The sequence below is a fragment of the Amblyraja radiata genome, chromosome 20, assembly GCF_010909765.2.
Source record: "Amblyraja radiata isolate CabotCenter1 chromosome 20, sAmbRad1.1.pri, whole genome shotgun sequence".
Taxonomy (NCBI): Eukaryota; Metazoa; Chordata; class Chondrichthyes; order Rajiformes; family Rajidae; genus Amblyraja; species Amblyraja radiata.
In genome coordinates, this window is record NC_045975.1 from 42,560,098 (window position 1) to 42,587,515 (window position 27,418).

Here is a 27,418-nt window from a genome sequence, read left to right on the forward strand (position 1 = left end):
TTCCTTGGCAGCTCCGATTCCTCTTCTCAGCTCTTTATCGATTAGGTTATCTTTTAACTCTTTAACGATTAGGCTATTGGCTTGACGCATATTTGCCCCCAACCCCCCCCCGATCTCGAAATGGAAATGTTACATCTATATATAATGATCCCATTAAAATGTATATTTATGTCACAAACTATGGAATTCATATTTTTCAGTATGATCTTCAAGGAAAAGAAAGCAGTTCCAATTGTTTGATATTATTTGATATTGGTTTGATATTATTTGATATTGTTTAAAATTATTCATATGGAGGAGAAAATATAATAGCTCTAAAACCTACCTTAATTTTGCAATCTCACTAAAGATAATCCCCCTTTCCCTCTTCCCTCCCGCATCTCTCTCTCCCCTCCCTTCCCCTCTCTCTCTCCCCCTCCCACATCCCCCCCCTCTTTCTGCCGGGGGGGGATGAAGATGAAGGCGGCATGGGCCCAGCGGGGTTGGCGTGGGCCCCGTGGGGGTCAGCGGGGGTGGCGTGGCCCGAGTGGAGGTCAGCGGGGGTGGTGTGGGCCCAGCGGGGGTGGCTTGGGCCCAGTGAGAGTGGCTTGGGCCCAGCGGGGGTGGCATGGGCCCAGCGGGGGTGTCGTGGGCCCAGCGGGGGTGGTGCTTTCTGTAGACCTCTGTAGTCATGGAGACCGTTGAAAGGCTTGTGCTGGCCAAGCTGAAAAATATCACAATCCCTCTGCTGGACCCTCTGCATTTTGCATATTGAGCCAATAGATCTGTGGATGATCCAGTCAATTTGGGCCTACACTTCATCCTCCAGCACCTAGACCGCCAGGGGACCTATGCGAGGATTTTGTTTGTTGATTTTAGGTCTGCATTCAACACCATTGTGCCAGAGCTACGACGCTCCAAACTTTCTGAGTTGACTGTGCCTGAACCCCTCTGTCGGTGGATCACCAGCTTTCTGACTGACAGGAAGCAGCATGTGAGACGGGAAAGCATATCTCGGACCCGCAAACGCTCAGCATAGGAGCACCGCAAGATGCGTACTCTCCCCTCTCCTCTACTCTCGCCACACCAATGACTGCACCTCCACAGACACCTCTGTCAAGCTTCTCAAGTTTGCGGATGACACAACCCTGATTGGACTGATCCAGGATGGGGATCTCTGTACCCTTTTCAATTTGACATCTTTCCTATAACATGGTGCCCAGAACTGAACACAATATTCTAAATGCGGTCTCACCAACGTCTTATACAATTGCAACATGACCTCACAACTTCTATACTCAATACTCTGACTGATGAAGGCCAAAGTGCCAAAATACTTTTTGACCACCTGATATACCTGCGACACGACCTTCAAGGAACCATGCAACCATCAACCATTCCTCTGCCCACCTGGCTAATTGATCCAGATCCTGCTGCAATCTTTCACAACTAGCTTCACTACATGCAAAACCACTCACTTTAGTATCATCAGTAAACTTGCTAATCTTGCCCTGTTCTGTGACGTTTCACAGAGTGCTGGAGTAACTCAGCGGGTCAGGCTTAGTATGGAGGTTGGGAGGTCATGTGGCAGTTGCATAAGAAGGTGGTGAGGCCGCATTCAGAGTATTGTGTTCAGTTCTGGGCACCATGTTATAGGAAAGATGTCATCAAACTGGAAAGGGTACAGTGAAGATTTACGAGGATGTTGCCAGCACTAGAGGGCCAGAGCTATAGGGAGAGGTTGAGTAGGCTGGGACTCTATTTCATGGAGCACAGGAGGGTGAGGGATGATCTAACAGAGGTGTATAAAATCATGATTTGAATAGATATGGTTGAGTCTTTTGCCCAGAGTAAGTGAATCGAGGAGCAGAGGACATAAGTTTAAGGTGAACGGCCAAAGATTTAATAGGAATCTGAGGGGTATGTTTTTCACACAAAGGGTGGTAGGTGTATGGAACAAGCTGCCAGAGGAGGTAGTTGTGGCGGGGACTATCGCAACATTTAAGAAACAGTTAGACAGGTACATGGATAGGACAGGTTCGGAGGGATATGTATCAAACGTCGGCAGGTGGGACTAGTGCAGATGGGACATGCAGGGCCGAAGGGCCTGTTTCCACACTGTATCACTCTATGACTCTATCTATCTTTCCCTCTCAAACTCATTCTCCTGCCTTCTCCCCATTACCTCTGACACCCGTATCAATCAAGAAACTATCAATCTCCTCCTGAAAAATGTCCATTGACTTGACCTCCACAGCTGTCTGTGGCAATGAATTCCACAGTTCACCACCCTCTGACTTAAGAAATTCCTGCTCATCTCCTTCCTAAAGGAATGTCTTTTAATTCCGAGGCTGTGGCCACTGGTCCTAGACTCTCCCACTAATGGAAACATCCTCTCCAAATCCACTCCATCCAGGTTTTTACCATGCTGGGACAGACTGCAACAGCTTCACACCGTGTCCCAAAGCTCGCGTCCTGTCCTGCATCACCCAAGGCAGCAGAGACGTTATAGGAGAGGGCAAGCACCGTAACAAAGTAGCTCACGATGGTTTGGGTAACATTCAGGAATGTCTATGCATGCCACATCATGAATATTACTGAAGAACGGTCTTGAACCAAAATATAATTTCCAGAGATGCTGCTTGACTCACTGAGTTACTCCAGCACTCTGTGACATGTCATCTATCCATGTTCTCCAGAGATGCTGCCTGACTCGCTGAGTTACTCCAGCACTCTGTGAAACGTCGCCTTTTCATATTCTCCGCAGATGCTGCCTGACCCACTGAGTTACTCCAGCACTTTGTGTCTATTTTCCCTTCACCCATCTGCCCAAGCCCACTCTCCCCCCTCCTTTCCTATGTTCCTTTCCACCAATAAACCTCTCTCTGCCTTTACATTTCACTCCTCTTTCAAATCTGCTCTACTTATCTACATTGATTTTTCTTCTTCACTTTTTAGTCATAGAATGATGCAGTGTGGAAACAGGCCCTTCAGCCCAACTTGCCAACACCGACCAACATGTCCCATCGAAACTAGTCCCACTCACACACGTTTGGCCCATATCCATCTAAATCTGTCCTATCCATGTACGTGTCCAAATGTCTCTTAAACAGTAGGATAGTCCTAGCCTTAACTACCTCCTCTGGCAGCTCGTTCCATACACCCAGCACCCTTTGTGGGGAAAAAGCTACCTCTCAGATTCCTGTTAATTTCTGAAATATTGGTCATAAATCTGGTGCAAAAATGTTCCAAAATAAGGCTCAGAATGCATCAGAGAGCATCTAAAACCCCACAGCTTCCAGGGCCCTTAAGTGGGCCCTGGACCCTGGCATTGAGGGACTTCACGCTTCGCGCTCATGATGTGCGCAGCGTGCACACTATTTCAAATTAAATTTTTGGTAATCATGTCATGCCACACCCCTTTTTGGAAAGCTTTGTACGGGCCTGTACATCAATGATTTGGATGAGAACATACAGGGCAAGATTAGCAAGTTTGCTGATGATACAAAAGTAGGTGGTTTTGCAGATAGTGAAGAAGGTTGTGAACGATTGCAGCAGGATCTGGATCAATTGGCCAGGTGGGCGGAGGAATGGTTGATGGAATTTAATACAGAAAAGTGTGAGGTGTTGCATTTTGGGACGTCGAACAAGGGCAGGACCTACACAGTAAATGGTAGGCCCCTGGGTCGTGTTGTAGAGCAGAGGGATCTAGGAGTACAGGTGCATGGTTCCTTGAAGGTCGAGTTGCAGGTAGATAAGGTGGTCAAAAAGGCTTTTGGCACTTTGGCCTTCATCAGTGAGAATATTGAGTATAGCAGTTGGGAGGCCATGTTGCAGTTGTATAAGACGTTGGTGAGACCGCTTTAGGATGTTGTGTTCAGTTCTAGGCATCATGTTATAGGAAAGATATTATCAAGGTTGAAAGGGTTCAGAGAAGATTTACGAGGATGTTGCCAGGACTGGAGGGTCTGAGCTACAGAGAGAGGTTAAGTAGGCTGTGTCTCCATTCCATGGAGCACAGGTGGATGTGGGGAGATCTATAGAGGTGTATAAAATCATGAGAGGAATAGATTGGGTAGATGCACAGAGTCTCTTGCCCAGAGTAGGGGAATCGAGGACCAGAGAACATAGGTTCAAGGTGAAGGGGAGAAAATTTAATAGGAATCTGAGGGGTAACTTTTTCGCACAGAGGGTAGTTGAGGCAGGGACTATCCCAACATTTAAGAAATGGTTAGACAGGTTTGGAGGGATATGGACCAAGCACAGATAGGTTGGACTAGTGTAGCTGGGACATGTTGGACCAAGGTGTTTCTACACTGTATCACTCTATGACTGACTTTATGATGCTATGGTTAGCATGGGCAAGTTGGGCCGAAGGGCCTGTTTCCAAGCTGTATGATTCCATGAAGCCTCCAGCTGAAGATAAGCCATTAGAAACACATATAAAAAGTAGCATTAACAGAAACTAAAACTCTAAGAATGCGGTGCGGTGTACGATGTTAGGAGGATTGATTTTTAATATATTTTTCAGAAGAGTTCATGTGTCAGCTATTCATGCTTTAAGTGAACCGCTAATTGCCATTGCTTAATTAATCTTGGTTTGCCTTGCAGAATTTTTCATGTGAGTCTGACATAATTGTTTTAACCCTTCAATCAATCGTAAACAGCCCAGAACCGGTAACCATGAGGCAACTGAGGGAGAGTGAACGCTGGCGCGCTTTGGCTGCCGCTGCTCTCTCTTCACATTGTGTTTTTGATTTTCTGTTTTTGGAATGAATTCTGTTTTTAATTTGTGTCTCTGTGATGTCTTTATTACTTATTTTATTCTGATTATATTTTCTGATTTTATTTCTATTAACCTATGTAAGGTGTCCTTGAGATGTCTGAAAGGCGCCCATTAAATAAAATGTATTATTATTATTATAACTGTACATTACATTCAGCCTCAGATTTTTGCTTGTCCTCCGGAAGGTGACAGATTATTGGGAGACAGGTTCACAGATTCACGCTGCCTTTTTCAAAGAGCACAGTTTTTATTTGTGAGGCCAGTTAGTGGGAGCTGGCAAACATGACAGATAGGGTCCGATCCAACCTTAGTCATAGATTATAGACACAAAATGCTGGAGTAACACAGCGGGACAGGCAGCATCTCTGGAGAGAAGGAATGGGTGACATCTCGGGTCGAGACCCTTCTTCAGACTTAGAGTCAGGGGAGAGGGAGAACAGAGATATGGAATGGTAGAGATCATATATGCACCGACATACAGCATGGAAACAGGACTAAACATCTACAGATGCTACAACTTTGAGAAAAAATCAAAGTGCTGGAGGATCTTAATGGTCAGGCAGCATCTGTGGAGAGAAATGGTCAGATGATGCTTCAGGTCAGGACCCTTCTTCATTCTGACCTGACCTGAAACGTCAACTGTCCATTCCCTCCACTGATGCTGCCAGACCCACCAAGTTCCTCCAGCACTTTGTGTTTTGTCATGGGAACAGGCCCTTCAGCCTGACTTGCCCATGCTGACCAAGTTAGCATTCTGGGCTAGTTTCATTTGCCCAGTTTGATTCTATAGAAATACAAGTTCTTTCTTTCCACAAAGATTATTGGATGACAATCCAAAGATAACTAAGTGATGATTATTGAATCAGAAGAAAGGTTCTGACCGAATACGTCACCTCTAGCTTTTCTCCAGAGATGCTGCGAGTGGAGAGATGAAAGGTTTCTGTGAACTGACACCAAAATCCCCTTTCCCCATTCTGGTCATCATTGTGCTTTAATGAATTGAGGGAAAATCTTTTTCACCCAGAGAGTTGTGAATCTTTGGAATTCTCTGCCACAGAAGGCAGCGGAGTCCAATTCACTCGATGTTTTCAATCGAGAGTTAGATTTAGCTCTTAGGGCTAACGGAATCAAGGGATATGGGGAGAAAGCAGGAACGCGGTACTGATTTTGGATGATCAGCCATGATCATTTTGAATGGCGGTGCAGGCTCGAAGGGCCGAATGGCCTACTCTGCACCTATTTTCTACTTTTCTCGTCCCGAAATATCACCCATCCTTTATCTCCAGAGATGCTGCCTGACCTGCTGGGTTACTCCAGCACTTTGTGTCTATCTTCGGGATAAAACCGCATCTGCAGTTCCTTCCTACACATAGTAGATCCCCTTCTGGGAGACCATGTTCCCATCTTGCAATCATAATATTCAGTATGATCTTCGCCTGTCTGAAGAAGGGTCTCGACGTTGCAGATTCCTTCTCTCCATAGATGCTGCCTCACCCGTTGGGTTTCTCCAGCATTTTTGTCTACTTTTAACCTAAGGATATATGCGTATCTTTTTATCCCTGACTTCCAGTGCTGACTTTGTGGAGTTTACCTGTTCCTCCTGTGACCACATGTGTTTTCCCCAGATCTCAAAGACAGAGGTTGGTGAATTAACTGCCAATGCATAGTATGTAGCAAAAAGATGCTGGTTTACAAAAAGTGCAGGAGTAACTCAGCGGGCCATGCAGCATCGCTGGAGAAGGTGGATAGGTGATGTCTTGGATCGGGAGCCCTCCCAATACAGACTGTGTGCGGCTGACTGGTAGCAGAAGAGTAATCTATATTACTAAAAGTCTGTTCTTGACCGGTTTTGGCCATCTGTGCTGCGATTTCCGAGAGAACGCCGCCACCTACGGCCGTCATTTTTGGCCACCATGCTCAGAGCCCCCCTCCGCCGTATGTGTGCCGAGGATTTTTCCCGTCGATGAAAATGATATTAATGATTTTGCAAAATTCCCCATTCTCTCTGCTGCCCCTGCTGGCGGCAGGGGGGGAGGGACTATAAAACCAGGAAGTGGTGTGCCTCAATCAGTGTCTGCAAGCTGGAGGAAGGCAGAGGGTCACGTTTCTCTGAGTTGTGAATAACACTGAACACATGTCTACTCAAATGTAAGTGTCCTTAGTGGTTCTAAAACGCTTGCAGAATGTGTCTATTGGTTCTAAAATGTTTGCAAAAAGTGTTTATTGGTTCTAAAATGTTTGCAAAATGTGTATCTTTTGGTCCTACAATGCTTGCAGAATGTGTCTTTTTTGGTTCTAAAATGTTTTTTAGGTTCTCCCCCCTTCCTCTCCCTCCCCTCTCCTCTCCCCCCTCCCCCCTCATCCTCTCCCCCCCCCCCCTCCTACCGCCCCCCCCTCTACTATCCCCCCCCCTCTCCTCTCCCCACCTATCCTCTGCACCGCCCCTCTCCTCTTCCCCTCCCCATCCCTCCCCCCTCTCCTCTCCCCTCTCCTCTCCCCCCCACTCTCCTCCCGCCCCCCTCTCCTCCCCCACCCCTTTCCTCTCCTCCCCCCCTCCCTCTCCTCTCCCCCCCTCACCCCTCCTCTCCCCTCCTCCTCTCCCCTCCCCCCTCTCCTCTCACCCGCTCCTCTCCCCCCCTCTCCTCCCCCCCCCTTTCCTCTCCTCCCCCCCTCTCCTTTCCTCCCACCCGCCCCTCCTCCCCCCCCTCCTCCCCCCTCTCCTCCCCCCTCTCCTCCCCCCTCGTCCTTACCCCCTCTCCTCCCCACCCTCCCTCCCCCCTCTCCTCCCAACCCTCCTCCCTCGCCCCACTCTGCCCCCTCCCTCTCAGCACACCCTCTCCTTCGCCCTCTTCCCCCTCTCTCTCCCCTCTTCATCCCCCTCTCCCCACCGCGCCTCCCTCCTCCAACACCCTCCTACCCCCCTTGCCTCCCCCCCCCCCTCTCCTCCCCCCTCCCTGCTCCCCCCCTCCCCCTCACCCCCCTCTCAGCACCCCCTCTCTCTCCCCCTCACTCTCACCCTCTCTCTCTCCTACCCTCCTCCCCCACCTTTCCCCCCTCACCCACCCTCCCTCTTCTCCACCTCTCCACCCCCCTATCCCTCTTGCCCCTCTCTCTGTGTGTCTGTCTCTCTCTCTGTCTCTGCCCCTTCTCTCTCTGCCCTCACTCTCTACCCCCACCCACCCCCCGCCCCTCTCTCTCTGTGACTGCAAGTTGGGGGCTATGCGTAAGTAGATAGGGTGGTTATGGGGTAAAAGGAGCAAATTAATAATATTAATATAATATCAAGGGGGTAATTAGCGTGAGTGCGGGGGGGGGATAGTTAGTGTGTGTGACGCTGCGAGCCGCCTCCCCCCCCCCCCCCCCCCCACACAACCGCACGTTGGGGGAACAGACCCAACGGGTCTGCACTTGGTCTAGTATAGTCATAGAGGGAGCATCTGGGATAAGGGAAATGTTGTGGGTTACAGGGAAATTAGTGTGGAATGGGATTGCATGTACTCAATGGGCTGAAATGACTTCCTTCTATGTCATAAGAAAAGATGGAACTATAGGTAGCCACAGTTACTGGGAGAAACCATTTGAAATCATGTTCATTCAAGCCTCAATAAAACCTACTATAAATTAAAATGTACTTACAACTACCGCCCAAGGGCGGAAAACCCGGGGGGGCCAGAGGGGCCACGTCCCCCCCCATGTTTTGTGAGGTGGGGGACAACCCCCCAAATTTTTGTCATCCGGATTTTAAAATCTCCGCTTTCCGCGAGACAGTGGGGGTGGGACTGCTGATCGAGGGCGCCGATTGGATGAGAGAGACGTCGGTCAGCGGGCAATGGGGGTGGGACATGATGATTCAGCGCGATGATTGGAGGAGGGAGGAGTGGGGGGGGGTGGGACTGAGGATAAAGTGCGGTGATTGGAGGAGGGAGCCGTGGTACAGACCTGCGCCTCATCCGCAGCCAGGATCGATCCCGGCCGGGTCTCCGGCGCTGTCCCGTCACCACCCGAGTGCCCCCCCCCCCCCCACGGATGGCCAGAGAGGTCGGGTGTCAGACGCAAGATGTACCCCCAGGCCCACAGCCAGCGCAGGGAAGCAGAGCTAAACCCAGCTCAACTCTGCCTGTCCCGCCAGGTTAACCTGCCTGGGCTTGTGGGAAATATGGCCAGCGCGGAGAAGCAGCGCTAGTGTCCCGTTAGCCCAGGCACGGCTGTAGTTAACCCGGCGAGACAGGCAGAGTTGAGCTGCATTTAGCACTGGACTGAGCCTCCGAAGCCTCGCGCGTATGAGTGTGCGCATGCGCGTGCGGCCGCCAAACCATTGTGTCTCCCCCGGTCCCCTCTATATTTTGATAGCGATTTCCGTGCCTGCTACCGCCAGTATTAAATAAGCAAACGTCAGCTGAGTGTTGCAGTATTGCAGAAGCAACATATGCAGAGATCTTTATCTTGAGACACTACGGTAGATTCAACCTTCTATTGAGATTTACATGCAATGTGCGAAGATGTTACCATCCAGAATTTACTGTTTTGTTTGAGTCCGCCCTGACCAATGATCCTCGTACAACCAGCACTATCCTATACACTAGGGACAATTTACAATCTTTACTGAAGCAATATAACCATATAACCATATAACAATTACAGCACGGAAACAGGCCAACTCGGCCCTTCTAGTCCGTGCCGAACACTTATTCTCCCCTAGTCCCATCTACCTGCACTCAGACCAGAACCCTCCATTCCTTTCCCGTCCATATTCCTATCCAATTATTTTTAAATGATAAAATCGAACCTGCCTCCACCACTTCCACTGGAAGCTCATTCCACACAGCTACCACTCTCTGAGTAAAGAAGTTCCCCCTCATGTTACCCCTAAACTTCTGTCCCTTAATTCTCAAGTCATGTCCTCTTGTTTGAATCTTCCCTACTCTCAATGGGAAAAGCTTATCCACGTCAACTCTGTCTATCCCTCTCATCATTTTAAAGACCTCTATCAAGTCCCCCCTTAACCTTCTGCGCTCCAAAGAATAAAGACCTAACTTGTTCAACCTTTCTCTGTTACTTAGTTGCTGAAACCCAGGCAACATTCTAGTAAATCTCCTCTGTACTCTCTCTATTTTGTTGACATCCTTCCTATAATTAGGCGACCAAAATTGTACACCATACTCCAGAATTGGCCTCACCAATGCCTTGTACAATTTTAACATTACATCCCAACTTCTATACTCAATGCTCTGATTTATAAAGGCCAGCACACCAAAAGCTTTCTTTACCACCCTATCTTCATGAGATTCCACCTTCAGGGAACTGCACAGTTATAAGCCAATTAACTTATAAACCTGTACGTCTTTTGGAGTGTGAGAGGAAACCGGAGCACCCGGAGAAAACCCACGCGGTCACGGGTAATAATAATAATAATAATGGATGGGATTTATATAGCGCCTTTCTAATACTCAAGATGCTTTACATCGCATTATTCATACATTCCTCAGTCACACTCAGTGGTGGTAAGCTACTTCTGTAGCCACAGCTGCCCTGGGGCAGACTGACGGAAGCGTGGCTGCCAATCTGCGCCTACGGCCCCTCCGACCACCGCCAATCACTCACACACATTCACACACAGGCAAAGGTGGATGAAGTGTCTTGCCCAAGGACACAACGACAGTATGCACTCCAAGCGGGATTCGAACCGGCTACCTTCCGGTCGCCAGCCGAACACTTAGCCCATTGTGCCATCTGTCGTCCCGGGTAGAACATTCAAAGTCTGCACAGACAGCACCCGTGGTCAGGATGGAACCTGGGTCTCTGGCGCTGTAAAGCAGCAACTCTACCACTGCGCCACCATGCATACTGGGGTCCAGAATTCCCCGGCATTGGGGGGAAACAAATTTTGGAAATGATTTAAAAGCAGGACAGATATATAAGAAAGAGTGGGATGAATTGGTCTTTCAAAGAGCCAGTACTGATCTATTGTCTGTTCCTGTGGTTATAACCTCCAATCATCCTCTTCTAGACTACTGTATGTATTAGAGCCACAAACTATCTTGCAGCAAAACCAGAACTGAGATCCAATATTTGAATAGATAAATTTACAAGGTATTTTGGAATATATTTCGAACAAGAATGATCCCAGGAATGATTGGGTAACATATGATGAGCATTTGATGGCACTGTGGCTTTACTCGCTGGAGTTTAGAAGAATGAGGTGGGACCTTGTTGAAACTTACTGAATAATGAAAGGCTTGGATCGAGTGGATGTGGAGAGGATGTTTCCACTAGTGGGAGAGTCTAGGACCAGAGGGCACAGCCTCAGAATAAAAGGACAAAAGGAAGTGAAAAATAATTTCTTCAGTCAGAGGGTGGTGAATCTGTGGAATTCATTGCCAAACAGAGCAGTGGAGGCCCAGTCGTTGTATCTTTTTTAAGGTGGAGATTGACAGATTCTTGATTAGTATGGGTGCCAGAGGTTATGGGGAGAAGACAGGAGAATGGGATTGAGTGGGGAAGTTCGAATGGCGGAGTAGACTCAATGGGCCGAATGGTCTACTCTGCTCCTATCACTTATGAACTATATTTGTTTAATGGATAGGAAAATTATATTTTGGTGTAATAAGGATGTTGCTCATATGAGCATGGAAATAGGCCCTTTGACCCATCGAGTCCACGCCGACCATCGATCACCCAGTCAGTCCCTTCATTCTGATTGATCAGCTTCTTCTTCCAACACAAACCTGAGTAGCATCACCTATGATAGTTAGACTTAAAATTGGATTTACTGCAACCCAATAAGTCTGAAGAAGGACGTTGACCCTTTCTGTCCACAGATGCTTCATGATCTGCTGTGTTACTCCAGCACTTTGTGTCCATGTTATCCCACTTTCTCATCCACTCCCTACACACTAGGGGCAATTTACAGAGGACCAATCAACCTACAAACCCGCACGTCTTTGGGATGTGGGAGGAAACCGAAGCAACTGGAGGAAACCCACACGGTCACAGGGAGAACGTGCAAACACCGTACAGATAGCACCCGTAGTGAGCATCGAACCCGGGTCTCTGGCGCTGTGAGGCAACAGCTCTACCGCTGCGCCACCATTACTGCGCCACGAGCCAAGAGCCTAGCAAGCTAATCACGTGTACGTATACTGAATGGAGAGATAGGAAGAAGAATTTGCTTTAAAAAAGTTACTCCAGCACTTTGTGTGTTTTATTTAAGTCAGGATCCTACAGCTCTGGATCTGATAATGAGTTCTGACAAGCAGCATCAAAGCTGCAGCAAGTAGGAATGTTGCTGTTTTGACAATTAGACACTTGAATCTTAACACAGAACACAGGAACACACCCTACGATCCATATCTCTCAATCCCCACATATCCAGCTGCCCAACTTAAATCCTCTTAAACGCCACTATCCTATCTTCCTCCACCACTAGTCTGAGGATTTAATACCTTATTATCACATGTACCTAGGTACAGTGAAATGCTTTGTATTACATACAACCCGATAAAACTATATGTGTAGGAAGGAACTGCAGATGCTGGTTTAAACCGAAAATAGACACAAAATGCTGGAGTAACGCAGCGGGTCAGGCAGCAGCATCTCTGGAGAGAAGGAATGGGTGACGTTTCGGGTCTGAAGAAGGGTCTCAACTCGAAACGTCACCCATTCCGTCTCTCATACAGCAGACCTCTCCTGGACAGTACACCTGGGCAGTCCTATCTACTGCTTGCCACCACACGTGGCAGCAGCCCCCCCCCCCCCCCCCCATCTAATAGAATTAGCTGGTTTCTGAGTTGATGCTTTTCAACCTTAGTATCATCCTGCCTCTGGGGAAAAGTTAGTCAGTCACTGCCTATTCCTTCTTTGAACTTTCAACCTAAAACAGACCCCATCACATTCCAAGCATGATGATTTATCAAATTGTGCATTTCAGTGTTAGATATACAGCACGAAAACAGGCCCTTCAGGCCCATGCCGACCAAGACGCCCCATCTAAGCTAATCCCATTTGGTCCATATTCCTCTAAACCTTTCCTATCCATGTACCTGTCTAAGTGTCTTCTACATGTTGTTTTGTACCTGTCCCAACTACCTCTGGCAGCTAGTTCCTTATACCTACCACAGTCTGAGTGAAAAATCACCCCTTATTTTCCTATTAAATAGTTCCCCTCTCTCCTTAACCCTATGTCGTCTGGTTCTTGATTCCCCTACTCTGGGTAAAAGACACACCCGACTGCATTCACCCTACCCATTCCCCTCGTGATTTCATACACTTCAATAACATCACCTCTCAGCCTCCTGCGCTCCATGGAATAAAGTTAGGCTGCCCAACCTCTCCCTATCACTCAGGCCCTCAAGTCCCGGCAACATCCACGTAAACCTCTGCTGCACACCATCCAGCTTACTGACAACCTTCCTGTAACAGGGTGACCAAAACTGAACACAATTCTCCAAATGTGGCCTCAGCTACCTCTTGTGCAATTGGGATAATAATGACCCAACTTCGATACTCAATCAGTCTGAAGAAGGGTTTCGGCCCGAAACGTTGCCTATTTCCTTCGCTCCATAGATGCTGCTGTACCCACTGAGTTTCTCCTGCATTTTTGTGTACCTTCTATACTCAATTACCTGACTGATGAAAGCCAATGTACCAAAAGCCTTCTTTGCTGCCCTAATAATTTAGTTTAGTTTATGGCATGTGTACCGGGGCATAGTGAAAAACTTTTGTTGCGTACTATCCAGTCAGTGGAAAGACAATACATGATTACAATCAAGTTGTCCACAGTGTACAGATACAGGATAAAGGAAATAGTGTTTAGTGCAAGATAAAGTCCAGTAACGTCCGATTAAAGATAGTCTGAGGGTCCCCAATGTGGCAGATAGTAGCTCAGTGCTGATCTCTAACTGGTGATAAGATGGGTCAGTTGCCTGATAACAGCTGGGAAGAAATTGTTCCTGAACCCAGAGGTGTGCATTTTCATACTTCTGTCCCTCTTGCCTGATGGGAGAGGGGAGAAGAGGGAGTGACTGGGGCGAGACTGGTCCTTGATTATGCTGCTGGCCTTGCCGAGGCAGCGTGAGGTATAAATGGAGTCCATGGAAGGGGAGATTGGTTAGCGTGATGGTCTGGGCTGCGTCCACAATTCTCTGCAATTTCTTGCCGTCTTGGATGGAACTGTTCCCAAACCTTGCATACCAATAAAATGCTTCCAACGGCGCATCTGTAGAAGTTGGTGAGAGTTGTTGAGGACATGCCAAACTTCCTAAACCTTCTAAGGAAGTAAAGGCATTGGTGTGCATTCTTGGCCATCGCTTTGATATGGCTGGTTCAGGACAAATTTCCAGTATTAATTACTCTGAGGAACTTGAAGCTTTCAATGATCTCTAGTACAGGTGCACAACCTTTTATCCGGAGTTCCGGAAACCGAAAAACTCCGAAAACCGGCCATTTTCCCCAGGATGTCGTCTGCACACCAAAGCTCGCGTTTGGCGCCAAACTTGACCCGAAACGACCCACGGTCAACCCAGGTCTGTACTACTGTAGCGGCTGTCTCCTCCCCGGAGACCGGGGAGACACTTAAACATCTGTAAATCATTGCTTAAATGTTAGTCAGTTAGTTTGGAGGGCTTTTATGTGAAGGGGGGACGGGGGGTGAAGGGGGAAACTTTAATTCTTAGTCCCCTACCTGGTCGGAGAGGCGGGGAGCGGTCAATGCCTTACCGGGTTTCCGTGCAGTAAGCTCCGGAGCGCTGTGGCCGCCGACTCCCAGCTGGGGCTGCGGGCGTCCGGCCGCGGGCGGCGCCGGTTGTAGCTCCGACCCCGGCAACTCTACCCCTGGCTGCGCGGAGCTCCAAATCCAGCGCGGCCCGCGGCCGGATGCCCGCAGCCCCAGCTCCGCGATGTTGTGTGTCGGCAGCCACAGCGCTCCAGAGCTTACCGCACGGCGACCCGGTAAGGCATTGCCTGCTCCCCGCTGGTATCCCAGCGCTGCGACGCCGCCGACTCCCAACATCGCGGCGCTGGGGCTGCGGGCGGCGCTGGATTTGGAGCGCCGCGCAGCCAGGGGTAGAGTTGCCGGGGTCGGAGCTACAACCGGCGCCGTCCGCAGCCCCCAGCTCCGCGATGTTGGGAGTCGGCGGCCACAGCGCTCCGGAGCTTACTGCACGGCGACCCGGTAAGGCATTGCCCGCTCCCCGGCTCTCCGACCAGGTAGGGGACTAAGAATTAAAGTTTCCCCCTTCACCCCCCCCCCCCCCCACACACAAACACACCACATAAAATCCCTCCAAACTAACTGACTAACATTTATGCAATGATTCCCCGGCCTCCGGGGAGGAGGCAGCCGCTCAAGACTTTTCAAGCCGCCCGCGCTACCTACCTAATCTACGCTAAAAATCTTCCATTCGGAAATCCGAAAAATTCCGAAATCCGACAAGTGTCTGGTCCCAAGGCTTTCGGATAAAAGGTTGTGCACCTGTACTGGTAAAAGATATTTTAAATTGCAATTGGGGTCAAGGAAAGAGCGTTCATGTCGCGGCCCTGTTTCCACCAATCTTTCCACCACCACGCACAAGAAGCACAAGAAGCGACAAGACAGACACCATTGTGCAGATGCCGAGAAGTGTGTTCACCTCTGGCTGAACAAATTCTAATCTTGTGTGTGGACTCGAATAGAAGAAGAAGCATTGCAATGTACAATAAATCACTAGTCAGCCTTTTTTTCTCATATATCCCAATTGTCGATGTTAAAACAAACGTAAATAAATAGATATAATTTAATATATAGATAGTATTTATAATAGTAAATAAATATATTCCAGAAATATTACACCCAGTCTGGTCCTTACTCTGAATGATGTGCAAATAGACCTGATTATAGAGAGATGATAGTAATAATATATGGAGAATTTAAAAGAAAAAACAAATCAGATAGTATAATTGCAGAGCTTTCAACAGAAGCTCTATCATTTTCATACAGACCTATAATTGGACCAAGAGATGAAACCTGAATTTCCAAACTGCTCCGTGAAGACATGACAAGGGTGACTGCCATGTGATCAAAATATTTATTGTGAAGTGTCACGGATGTAGCAGTTTGAGGATTATTTATTGAATCGAAGTTGCATGTTAAAATGTGAGTGGTTCGGACACGTGCTAACGCTGGAAGTGCCAGCGGCAAGAAGGTACTTGGTGCAAGCACGCCACCCCCTCACCCCTCCACTGTCAGGGGTAACGGCTCTGACAGGCCGCACGCTGACCAAGATGCACTTCGCAAGTTCTGAAATATGATTAAAATTAAATCCATTTCCATTTGAGTATGTTTGGCAATATCGATACAAAGTGATGTTGCATTAAGCAGACTGCTGAAGTACACATTTACTGTTAATTGCTATTTGGCCGTGTGTGTGTGTGTGTGTGTGTGTGTGTGTGTGTGTGTGTGTGTGTGTGTGTGTGTGTGTGTGTGTGTGTGTGTGTGTGTGTGGAGAGTGTGTGTGTGTCGTGTTTGTGTGTGTGTGTGTGTGGTGTGTGTGTGTGTGTGTGTAGAGTGTGTGGGTGTGTATGTGGAGAGTGTGTGTGTGTGTGTACGTGTGTGTGTGTGTGTGTGTGTGTGTGTGTGTGTGTGTGTAGAGTGTGTGGGTGTGTATGTGGAGAGTGTGTGTGTGTGTGTGTGTCATGTGTGTGTGTAGAGTGTGTGGGTGTGTATGTGGAGAGTGTGTGTGTTTGTGGTGTGTGGTATGTGTGTGTGGTGTGTTTGTGTATGCATAGTCTGTGTGTGTATGTGCATGTGATTGAGTGTTCTGCGAATTGTGTGTGCGCAGTGTGTGACTGGTGTGTGTGTGCATGGGGTTTGTGTGTGTTTGTTTGGTATGTGTGGTATGTATGCTTGTGTGTTCACGTCAGTGTGTGTGTGTGTGTGTGTGTGCATGGTGTGTGGAGTGTGTGTGTGTGCATGGTGTGTGGAGTGTGTGAGTGTGGAGTGTGTGTGGAGTGTGTGTGTGTGTGTGTGTGTGTGTGTGTGTGTGTGTGTGTGTGTGTGTGTGTGTGTGTGTGTGTGTGTGTGTGTGTGTGTGTGTGTGTGTGTGGTGTGGGGTGTGTGGTGTGGGGTATGGGGTGTGGGGTGTGGGGTGTGGGGGTGTGTGGGGGGGGGGGGGGGGCAGGCTTGTTCCCATCCATCTTATCCGGGTTCCCCTGCATGAGGGAGGAAGCGTGGGCCTTTATACAGCCAGGTGAGGGTGAGAACACATTGAGAACAAGTCTTGTGGTTGTGCAACGTTCAAACACCATGGATGCAGTCATCCTGAAGAGAACACTGGAATTGTAGCTGAGATGGCTTCTGTCGTGTGGATTTTTCAAGACAAATTAAGAGAGATAACCTTTGTAATGCTGAAAAATAATGCTTTCATTATATTTTCATAGTTAACTACTTTCCATCTACAATGAGTTTGTATTGAATCAGTGTACGATACAGACTGGAATCAGGCCCTTCGGCCCATCGTCCATGCCGACCAATGATTAACCATTCACACCAGTCTGGGGAATGGTCCCAGCCTGAAACATCACCTATCCTGTACGGAGTTTATATGTTCTCCCCGTGACCTACGTGCGCTTTCTATGGTTGCTTCCCACACCCCAAAGACGTACAGGTTTATAGGTTAATTGGCTTGGTATAAATATATTAGTGTAAAATGATCCCCAGTAGGATGCGGAGATCACTGGTTGGTGCGGATCAGTGGCTGTTTCTTTGCTGTAACTGTAAACTAAACTAAACTATCCATGTTCTCCGGAGATGCTGCCTGACCCGCTGAGTTCCTCCAGCATGTTTTGTCTATTTTTATAAACCATGTTGTCCCACTTTCACATCCACTCCCTACACACCAGGGGCAATTCACAAAGGCCAATTAACCCGCATATGTTTTGGATGTGGGAGGAGCCCGTAGTACCCAGAGGGAACCCACGTGGTCTCAGGGAGAACGTGCAAACTCAACACACACAGACAGCACCCGAGGTCAGGTTCGAACCCGGGTCTCTGGCACTGTGAGGCCATGACTCTACCAGCTGCACCATTGTGCCACCATGTTAAGTTTTTTTTAATTTTATTTTATTAGAAGCAATGTACATACTTCTTAATCATAATATGCAACATACTTCATTTCTTGAAGTTATTAATTGCTTTTCACCTACAAAAGGTCTTGCAAGCTAATTACGTATGTTTACTGAACAGAAAGAAATTTGGTTTTAATAAGTTAAAACAAACATATTTCCTGCTACTTCTTTTTATCGACGCCACACACAAGATTAGAAGTTGTTCTCTTCTGGGCATCTGCATACAATGGTGTCTGTCTTGCGCTTCTTGTGCTTCTTGTGCGTGGTGGTGGAAAGATTAGTGGAAACAGGGCCGCGACATGAACGCTTTTTCCTTGACCCCATTTGCTGCTGATAGATACAGAATGCTGGAGTAACTCAGCGGGACAGGCAGCATCTCTGGAGAGAATAAATGGGTGACATTTCAGGTCGAGACCCTTCTTCAGACTAGCATCTGCAGTTCCTTCCTACACATATTTGCTGCTGCCATGCCACAAGTATGTGCATGGATGTGTGCATGTGGGTGGGGATTTACTTTGTTTAATTTTGATGAATGTACCAGTATCACTTGACCATTCTGAAATTATGCTAATCCATGCATTTAAAATATTATACATTCAATCTAACCAGCCCTGGGAAAATAAATGTGAAACATTTTAAACCTTGTCGCTGTAATAATTGAGCTGATGGCCTATTATGGTGTATTGTGAATCAATCTCCCATCATTTGTGAGCTCTCTAGGTATCAAGCTTTGGCAAGAGGCCAGCTCTGTGGATATGCTAACAAGTAGTTGCAGGTGCCTCTGAAACCTATTTGTCACTTGCCATTGATAAAAAGAATGGCTCGGAAACAATGCTGGCTAAGTCCTTGATGTAATTGTGTGCAAGTGTTCATTTGTAAATTGCTATTTGTTCAGCACGTGTTGTCTGCACAGCTTACAAAGAAAACGCTGAAAGACACAGGCTGGCAAGGGAGCTGAATTAAGCTGTGATTTCCACACAGCTGTTCGGTGCTGGAAAGGGCGACATTACCTGAGCCACTGTAATGAGTTCTGATTAAAAGTTTGTTTTCTGCTCAGGGGCAAATCATTTCTCATCGCATTCAAACTGAATGTGCTTCCTGCCCACAACAATTGACAATATGTTTATATCGCAGGAAGGTTTTTTACACTGAATTACTGGAAGTAGCAAACTGATGTTAGCAATTTCCCATTAAAGAGTTGAGTTGATTAAGGCAGAAAGATGTTATCATTTGCTTGTGATGCCATTATCTCAATTTGTATCATTAATCAGAGCAGAGAACACTCTCTTCTTCCGAATATACAAGACAACTGTTCTAAATATCCCTAATAGGTATAGATTTAGGTATACGGTTATTATTGCCAGGTGTACACCGAGGTACAGTGAAAAGCTTTGTTTTGCATTCTCTCCAATGAGATCAGAAAATACTATACATAAATACAATCAAGGACAATAGGTAAAACACAGTGTTGAATATAGTTCTCAGCATTGTAGTGCATCAGTTCCACAGAATGGTGTCAATACAATCAAGTCAAACACATGGCGTACATTCCCTCCACAGCTGCTGCCTGACCCAAGGAGTTCCTCCAGCATGTGTTTTGATCCAGATTCCAGCGTCTGCAGTTCCTCGTGTCTTCATACATTGGACATCAGTAGGCCTGATTAATTCCATCCCTAGGTTCAAGGTTCAAAGTCGTCTTGTTGAGTCTCATTGGCTGTAACACGTCTTAATAGACAATAGACAATAGGTGCAGGAGTAGGCCATTTGACCCTTTGAGCCAGCACCGCCATTCAATGTGATCATGGCTGATCATCCCCAATCAACACCCCGTTCCTGCCTTCTCCCCATATCCCCTGACTCCGCTATCTTTAAGAGCCCTATCTAGCTCTCTCTTGAAAGCATCCAGAGAACCTGCCTCCGCCGCCCTCTGAGGCAGAGAATTCCACAGACTCACCACTCTCTGTGAGAAAAAGTGTTTCCTCGTCTCTGTTCTAAATGGCTTACTCCTTATTCTTAAACTGTGGCCCCTGGTTCTGGACTCCCCCAAAATCAGGAACATGTTTCCTACCTCTAGCGTGTCCAAGCCCTTAACAATCTTATATGTTTCAATGAGATCGCCTCTCATCCTTCTAAACTCCAGAGTGTACAAGCCCAGCTGCTCCATTCTCTCAGCATATGACAGTCCCGCCATCCCGGGAATTATCCTTGTAAACCTACGCTGCACTCCCTCAATAGCAAGAATGTCCTTCCTCAAATTAGGGGACCAAAACTGTGCACAATACTCCAGGTGTGGTCTCACTATGGCTCTGTACAACTGCAGAAGGACCTCTTTGCTCCTATATTCGATTCCTCTTGTTATAAAGGCCAACATGCCATTCACATAGCCCACAGCAAACAATGGCCTGTTTCATTTATCATTGTTACTTTTTTGGATATCTTCATTCATTTGTTCCATGTCTCATTATATCACTGTCTAAATCTCTCGTTTCCCTCTCCCTTGACTCCCAGTCTGAAGAAGGGTCTCGACCCGAAACGTCACCTATTCCTTTCCTCCGGCAATGCTGTCTGACCCGTTGAGTTACTCCAGCTTTTGTGTCTATCTTCCGAAATAATTCAATGTTCTCATAACTCGAAAAACAGAAGCCGGAATAGTCCATTCTGGTAAAATCGTCACTTTAGACTTTAGACGTTAGAGATACAGTACAGCAACAGGCCCTTCGGCCCATTGGGGCTGTGCCGACCAACAATCACCCCGCACACTCAAACTCACACACAATTTACAATTTTCCTGAAGCCAATTAGCCTACAAATCTGGCACATCTTTGGAGTGCGGAAGAAAACTGGAGCATCCACGGTTACGGGGAGAATTTACAAACTCCGTACAGACAGCACCCATAGTCAGGATCGAACCCGGGTCTCTGGCGCTGTAAGGTAGCAACTCTACCGCTGCTCCACCATGCCACCTGTGCAGCATTGGCTGAGCCTCTATTGATCCTTTTGGGTAGAGGATTCGAAACATTCATTATTCCCTGGGAAAGAATAGTCGTACCTCATCTCTGCCTCCAAAGTAACCCTGTGATCCTGCCTTCCAGATACTGCAGCCGAGTGAACATCAAATTCACATTCACATGGAACATTACAACCTTTCAATGCAATCACCTCCTTTTCTGAGCTCAAGGATGTGTCGACTTAGTCAACTTAATCTCTCTGGGGACATCCTTGTGCGCTTATAATAATAATAATAATAAAAACAATTTATGGGCGCCTTTCAAGAGTCTCAAGGACACCTTACAAAAATTGAGCATGTAGAGGAAAAACATGTAAGGGGAATTATCTTCCATTAGATCCAAGATGTTATGGACGATGAGATCTCCAAGCTTTTTGATCATCTTCACAAGATCATCCAAGTAGCGGCTCACCAGGAAGATAAGATTTGGACTAAGGTGGTCCAACTTGGGGTTTAGGGTTAGGGTTGGAGCAAGAGGGTCCAAATCTGTGGCACTAATATCCAAGCATTAGCTCCTGACCTGCAATACCCAAAGTTTAAAATTCTTATTTTACTTTTAAGAACCTTTGGGGTGTCATGGTGGTGCAGCGGTAGAGTTGTTGCCTTACAGCGCCAAAGACCCAGGTTCGATCCTGACCATGGGTGCTTTCTGTACGGAGTTTGTACGTTCTCCCCATGACCAGATGGGCTTTCCCCAGGTGCCCCAGTTTCTTCCCACACTACAAAGGCGTACAGGTTTGTAGCTTTGATGTAGGCTTGGTAAAATTGTAAAGTGTCCCTAGTGTGTAGGATAGTGCGGGTGCATGATAGTGCTGGTTGGTATGAACTCGGTGGGCCGAAGGGTCTGTTTCCACGCTGTATCTCCAACCTACACTAAACTTAAATAAGATTTGTGATCTTGACACTCTCACCTCCAACACTTCATCTAATTCTATAGCCATCCAATATCTCCCTGCTTCCCCTTTTCTCGTCACTTACATATCCTGAATCTAATTGTAACATCATTCCTGGTTGAGGCTTAACCTTCATTGTCCCTGCTTGGAATTTGTTCCCAACCCCTCTACCCTTCTTTAGCGTACTCCTTGAATTGAAAAGGCAGCCAGCATCATCAAAGCTCGCCAAACCTGGCCATGCTCTCATCTCACAAGAAGATACAATAATCCAAAATCTGTGACCTCCAGGTTCAGGAACAGCTTTATCCCCAATATCAATGAATCTCTTGAACACTGCAAATACCAACTAAACTATGAGCTGCAAGATAGACCCAAAAAACTCAGCGGGTCAGACGGCATCACTGTGCAATAGAGTGATACAGTGTACAAAAGTGCTGAAGAAACTCAGCGGGTGCAGCAGCATTTATGGAGCAAAGGAAATAGGCAACGTTTCGGGCTGAAACCCTGGTTTCTCCAGCATTTTTGTCTACCTTCGATTTTCCAGCATCTGCAGTTCCTTCTTAAATACCTCCTCTGGCAGCTTGTTCCATACACCCATCCCCCTTTGTGTGAAAAAATTACCCCTCAGATTCCTATTAAACATTTCCCCCTTCACCTTGAACCCATGTCCTCTGGTCCTCGATTCCCCTACTCTGGGCAAGAGACTCTGTGCATCTATGCGATCTATTCCTCTGATGAAAGGGTCTCATGATCTCGAGTCTTCAGTCTACAAACTGTCTTGGTTGCACTAGGGAGTATTTTTTGTTTTTGTTTTGTGCTAATACTGTTATTAAATTTCATTTTTATGTGTGTGTGTTTTTTTTATGATGTTATATATTGAATACCTGTTTATAGACCTGATATGCTGCTAGAAGGAGAAATATCATTTTGGTACATGAAAATTAAACATTCTTGACTCGTTGTCTTTCCATTGACTGGTTAAGGGCCTGTCCCACTTACGCGACCTTGGCTCGCAAATTATGCGGGCACGGTATGGTCGCGCGGGGCCTGCCCCACTTAGAAGCGCGGAGTTGTGCGGGGCTGGTCCCGACATCGCGTGGGGCTCCGAAATTCTTGCAATGACCGAAATCTTTGTGCACCAACGGCCTGTCGGCACGCAGGCGCATTGCGGTCGTACGCGGTGTCTTGCTGTCATACGCAGCGTCTTGACGGCGTATGCAGCGTCTTGACGGCGTACGCCTAGCGCATGGCGTTGCGTGATGACATCACCGCCCGGCGTGGCGTTGCGTGATGACATCACCGCCAGATGCCATGCGCCGCCCAAATTCAGTCAGCCCGCCTCCTGCCCAGTTGATTCGTAAGCATGATGTAAATGACGTCACGCGCGTACTTAGTGCGATTAGCGCGAACTTCGAGCAAACTTCGCGTGAACTCCGCTTCCGGTTGGTCGCGCCAAACGCACGCAATTGCTTGCAAGTGGGACAGGCCCTTTAGCACGCAACAAAAGCTTTGCACTGTACCTTGGTAAACGTGACAATAAACTAAACTAAACTGAAGCTTCAGGTCCACCTAACTCCTTCTGTGGCCAAATGTGATGAATAATGTTTTTCAGAAGTGCCTGGGATTTTTAACTGCAAAAGAAATTCTTTGGAGATGTGGAGCCATAACTCACTTAGGAAAAGTGATGGGGTGGGATTGCGAGGAGGAATTTGGCAAAGAAAAATAAGATGCTTAACTTTGTAATGTAACATGCCAAGTATTGTCCGTGATACAATAGAGCATAATATTGTGCAACCAAGTCTGAAATTCAAACAGATATCTTTTAATAAAATAGCCTGAGATGTAGCTATAACTTCTAATATGATGGGATTTTTAATGGCAATATTTTTCATATTTCAATGATCCAGATCATTAAAATGTGTTTAAAGTTCAAATGAAAGTTTGCCATTCCGCCAGGCATTCCAAGGCACACTTAATGAAAAGTTTTAAAACTAAAGTCAAGAATGGTTGATTAAAATGAAACAGTCAGCTATCTAATGTAGCTGGCTTAACAGTGCACTGGTTCATTTAGTTGGGGAATTGACCCATTGATATTTGGACTTAGAAATAATTGGAAGTTTGATGCAGCAGTGCAGGAGTAGCTCAGTGTGATTGGATAGAGACTCTGTTGAGCATGGAGCGTAAAGCACAAGGCATTATATCAGTTATAGGGAGGAAGATCTTGCAAAGAAAAGTAGATGGTTTCATTTTACCGCCATCCCTTCTGACCATTGAGGATCTGCAGGAGACAAGGCCGGGTTCAGTAACATAAATGCCCAGGAATGAAGGACGCTACACAGAGTGGTGAACACTTGGCTGGTCCATCACCGGCATTGAACTCACCACCATCTAAGGCATCTATCTACAGGAAGCACTGCCTCAAAGTGGCAGCCAGCATCACCCAAGACCCACAACAGCCTGGCCACACTTTAATTATGCTGTCCCATATATCCGAGACATTACACTTGGAAAACATTAAGCTTGTCTTGGCGGAAAAAACAGATCAATTTCTTAAGACATGGACACCCTTTACTGAATTTTTACAACAATAGTATGGTGAAACACAAATTTAAATTAAAATCCGATGCTACGTTGGGTGATGGTGGGGGTGGAGGAAGGGGGGGGGGGGGAGCTGTACAATAATTATATAATTCTAGATGCCATACGTTTTATCCTTGTACAACCGCTTCTAATAAAATAAATATTAAAAAAAAATAAAAAAATAATGCTATCCCCATCAGGAAGAAGGTACAGGACCTTGAAAACTGTGACCTTCAGGTTGGAGAACAGCTTCTTCCCGGCAACAGGATCTCGAACACTGCACAACACCAACCTCAGCAATAGGTAGAAACAAGGAACTGCGGATGCTAGTTTACAAAAAGACAGAAAGTGCTGGAGGAACTCAGTGAGTCAGGAAACATCTCTGGAGAACATGGATAGGTGGCACTTCAGGTGGTGACTTCTTCAGACTGATTGAAGGTGAGGGGGGTGGGGGGGGGGGGGAGAAAACTGGAAGAGAGGAGGGCAGGATAAAGTATGGTGAGTGATAGGTGGATACAGGTGAGGCTTTTTTTGATAGGCACATAAACCAGTACAGGACAGGATCGGGCCATTCGGCCCACAATGTTTATGCCGAATATGATGCCAAGTTAAACTGATCTCAACAGCCTGCACATGATTCATATCCCTCTATTCCCTACACATCTGTGTGTCTATCCAAAAGCACCTAAAACGCCACTACAGTATCTGTCTTCACCACCACTCCTGGCAATGCGTTCCAGGCTCCCACCACCCTCTGTGTAAAAAGCCTGTCCCACACATTTCCATTATGCTTCCTCCCTTTCACTTTATAGCTATGCTCTCTAGTCTTGGACATTTCCACCCTGGGAAAATAGTTCTTACCATCTTCCCCATCTCTGCATCTCATAATTGTAGAAACCTCTCTCAAGTGTCCCCATAACATGTGATGTCCGAGAGAAAACAATCCAAGTTTATCAAACCTTCCCTGTCATTGAAACCCTCTAATCCAAGCAGCATTCTGGTAAACCTCCTCTACACCCTCTCCAAAACCTTTCCTGGGATGGGGTGGCCAGAATTGCATGCAATACTCCAAATGCGGCCTAACCAAAGTCCTAGAGCACTGCATCATCCACTCCCTACACACTAGGGACAATTTACAGAGGGCCAATTAATCTACAATCCCGCACGTCTTTGGGATGGTTGAGGAAACTGGAGCACCCAATTAAGAATAAGGAGTAAGCCATTTAGAACGGAGATGAGGAAACACTTTTTCTCACAGAGAGTGGTGAGTCTGTTAAATTCTCTGCCTCAGAGGGCAGTGGAGGCAGGTTCTCTGGATGCTTTCAAGAGAGAGCTAGATAGGGCTCTTAAAAATAGATATGGGGAGACGGAAGGATCGGGGTACTGATTGGGGATGATCAGCCATGATCACTTTGAATGGCGGAGCTAGCTCGAAGGGCCAAATGGCCTACTCCTGCACCTATTGTCTATTGTCTATTGTCACCCGGAGGAAACCAATGCGGTCACATGGAGAACGTGCGAGCTCCACACAGACAACATATTTCAGGTCAGGACTCCCCAACACCATCAGTCTGAAGAAGGGTCATAACCCGAAACGCCGCCCCGCCATTTCTTCCACAGATGCTGCCTGACCCTCTGGGTTCCCGTTGGGGTAGCAGCCTTCATAAGTCATAGGACCAGAATTCGGCCATTCGGCCCATCAAGTCTACTCTGCCATTCAATCATGGCTGATCTATCTTTCCCTCACAACCCCATTATCCTGCCATTGCCCTATAACAAATCAAGAACCTGTCAATCTCCATTGAAAAATACCCAATGACTTGGCCCCTGCAGCCGTCTATGCCACAGATTCACCACCCTCTGGTGACAGAAATGTCTCCTCTTCTTTTTAAAGGTACATCCTTTTATTCTTTTGATGTGCCCTCTGGTCCTAGACTTTCCCACTAGTGGAAACATCATCTCCACATCCACTCTCTCCAGACCTTTTCATTATTCAGTTTCAAAGAGGCCTACCCCTCATCCTTCTAAACTCCAGCCCAGTGCCGTCAAACGCTCACCATGCATTTACCCAATCATCCCTGGGATCATTCTCGTAAACCTCTTCTGGACCCCCTGCAACACCAGCACATCCTTCCTCAGATATGGGGCCCAAAACTGCTCACAATAGTCCAAATGCGGCCTGACCAGCGCCTCAGCATTACATCCCTGAGTTTGCATTCTTGTCCTTTCAAAATGAATGCCCACCAAGTCCGCACCGACCAGCAATCCCCTTACACTAGCACTATCCTACACACGAGGGACAATTTACAATTTTTTTACTGAAGCCATATCACTAAATCTTTGGAGTGTGGGAGGAAACCGGTGCACCCGGAGAAAACCCTTGTGGTCACAGGGAGAATGTAAAAACTCCATACAGACAGCACCAGGATTGAACCCCGGCCTCTGGCACCATAAGGCAGCATCTCTACTGCTACACCACTATGCTGCCCACTTACATTTGCCTTCTTTACAATCTTCGTAGGCTTCACTTGTTGAATGTCCTCATTCAGTGTTACAACCATTCTACGAGCGTGCAGGAAGGAACTGCAGATGCTGGTATATACCAAAGATGGACACAAAGTGCTGCAGTAACTCAGATGGTCAGGCAGCTTCTCTGGAGTTAAAGGATGGTTGACGTTTCGGGTCGGGACCCTTGTTCGAACAGGAGGAAACTCACATGGTCAGAGTGAGAATGGGCAAACTCCACACAGATGGCAGCTGAAGTCAGGATTGAACCCGGGTCTCTGGCACTCTGAGGCAGCAGCTCTACTGGTTCAAGTCTGAAGAAGGGTCCCGACCAGAAACGTCACCCATGATTTTCTCCGTATGATTCCACGACACCGGTGGAAAACTAACTTTCCAGAAACTGAATGGTATGTATATAATAATGTAGCAATTCATGCTTTTTAAAAGCTGTTCTTGATTGTTAGTAATCACATTCAAATTAACAGGTAATTTCTTTCAGCGATCCACAAGACAACAACACACCTGTTCACAACTAAACCAGAGGACAAACAGGTGATGGGTGCTACTGAA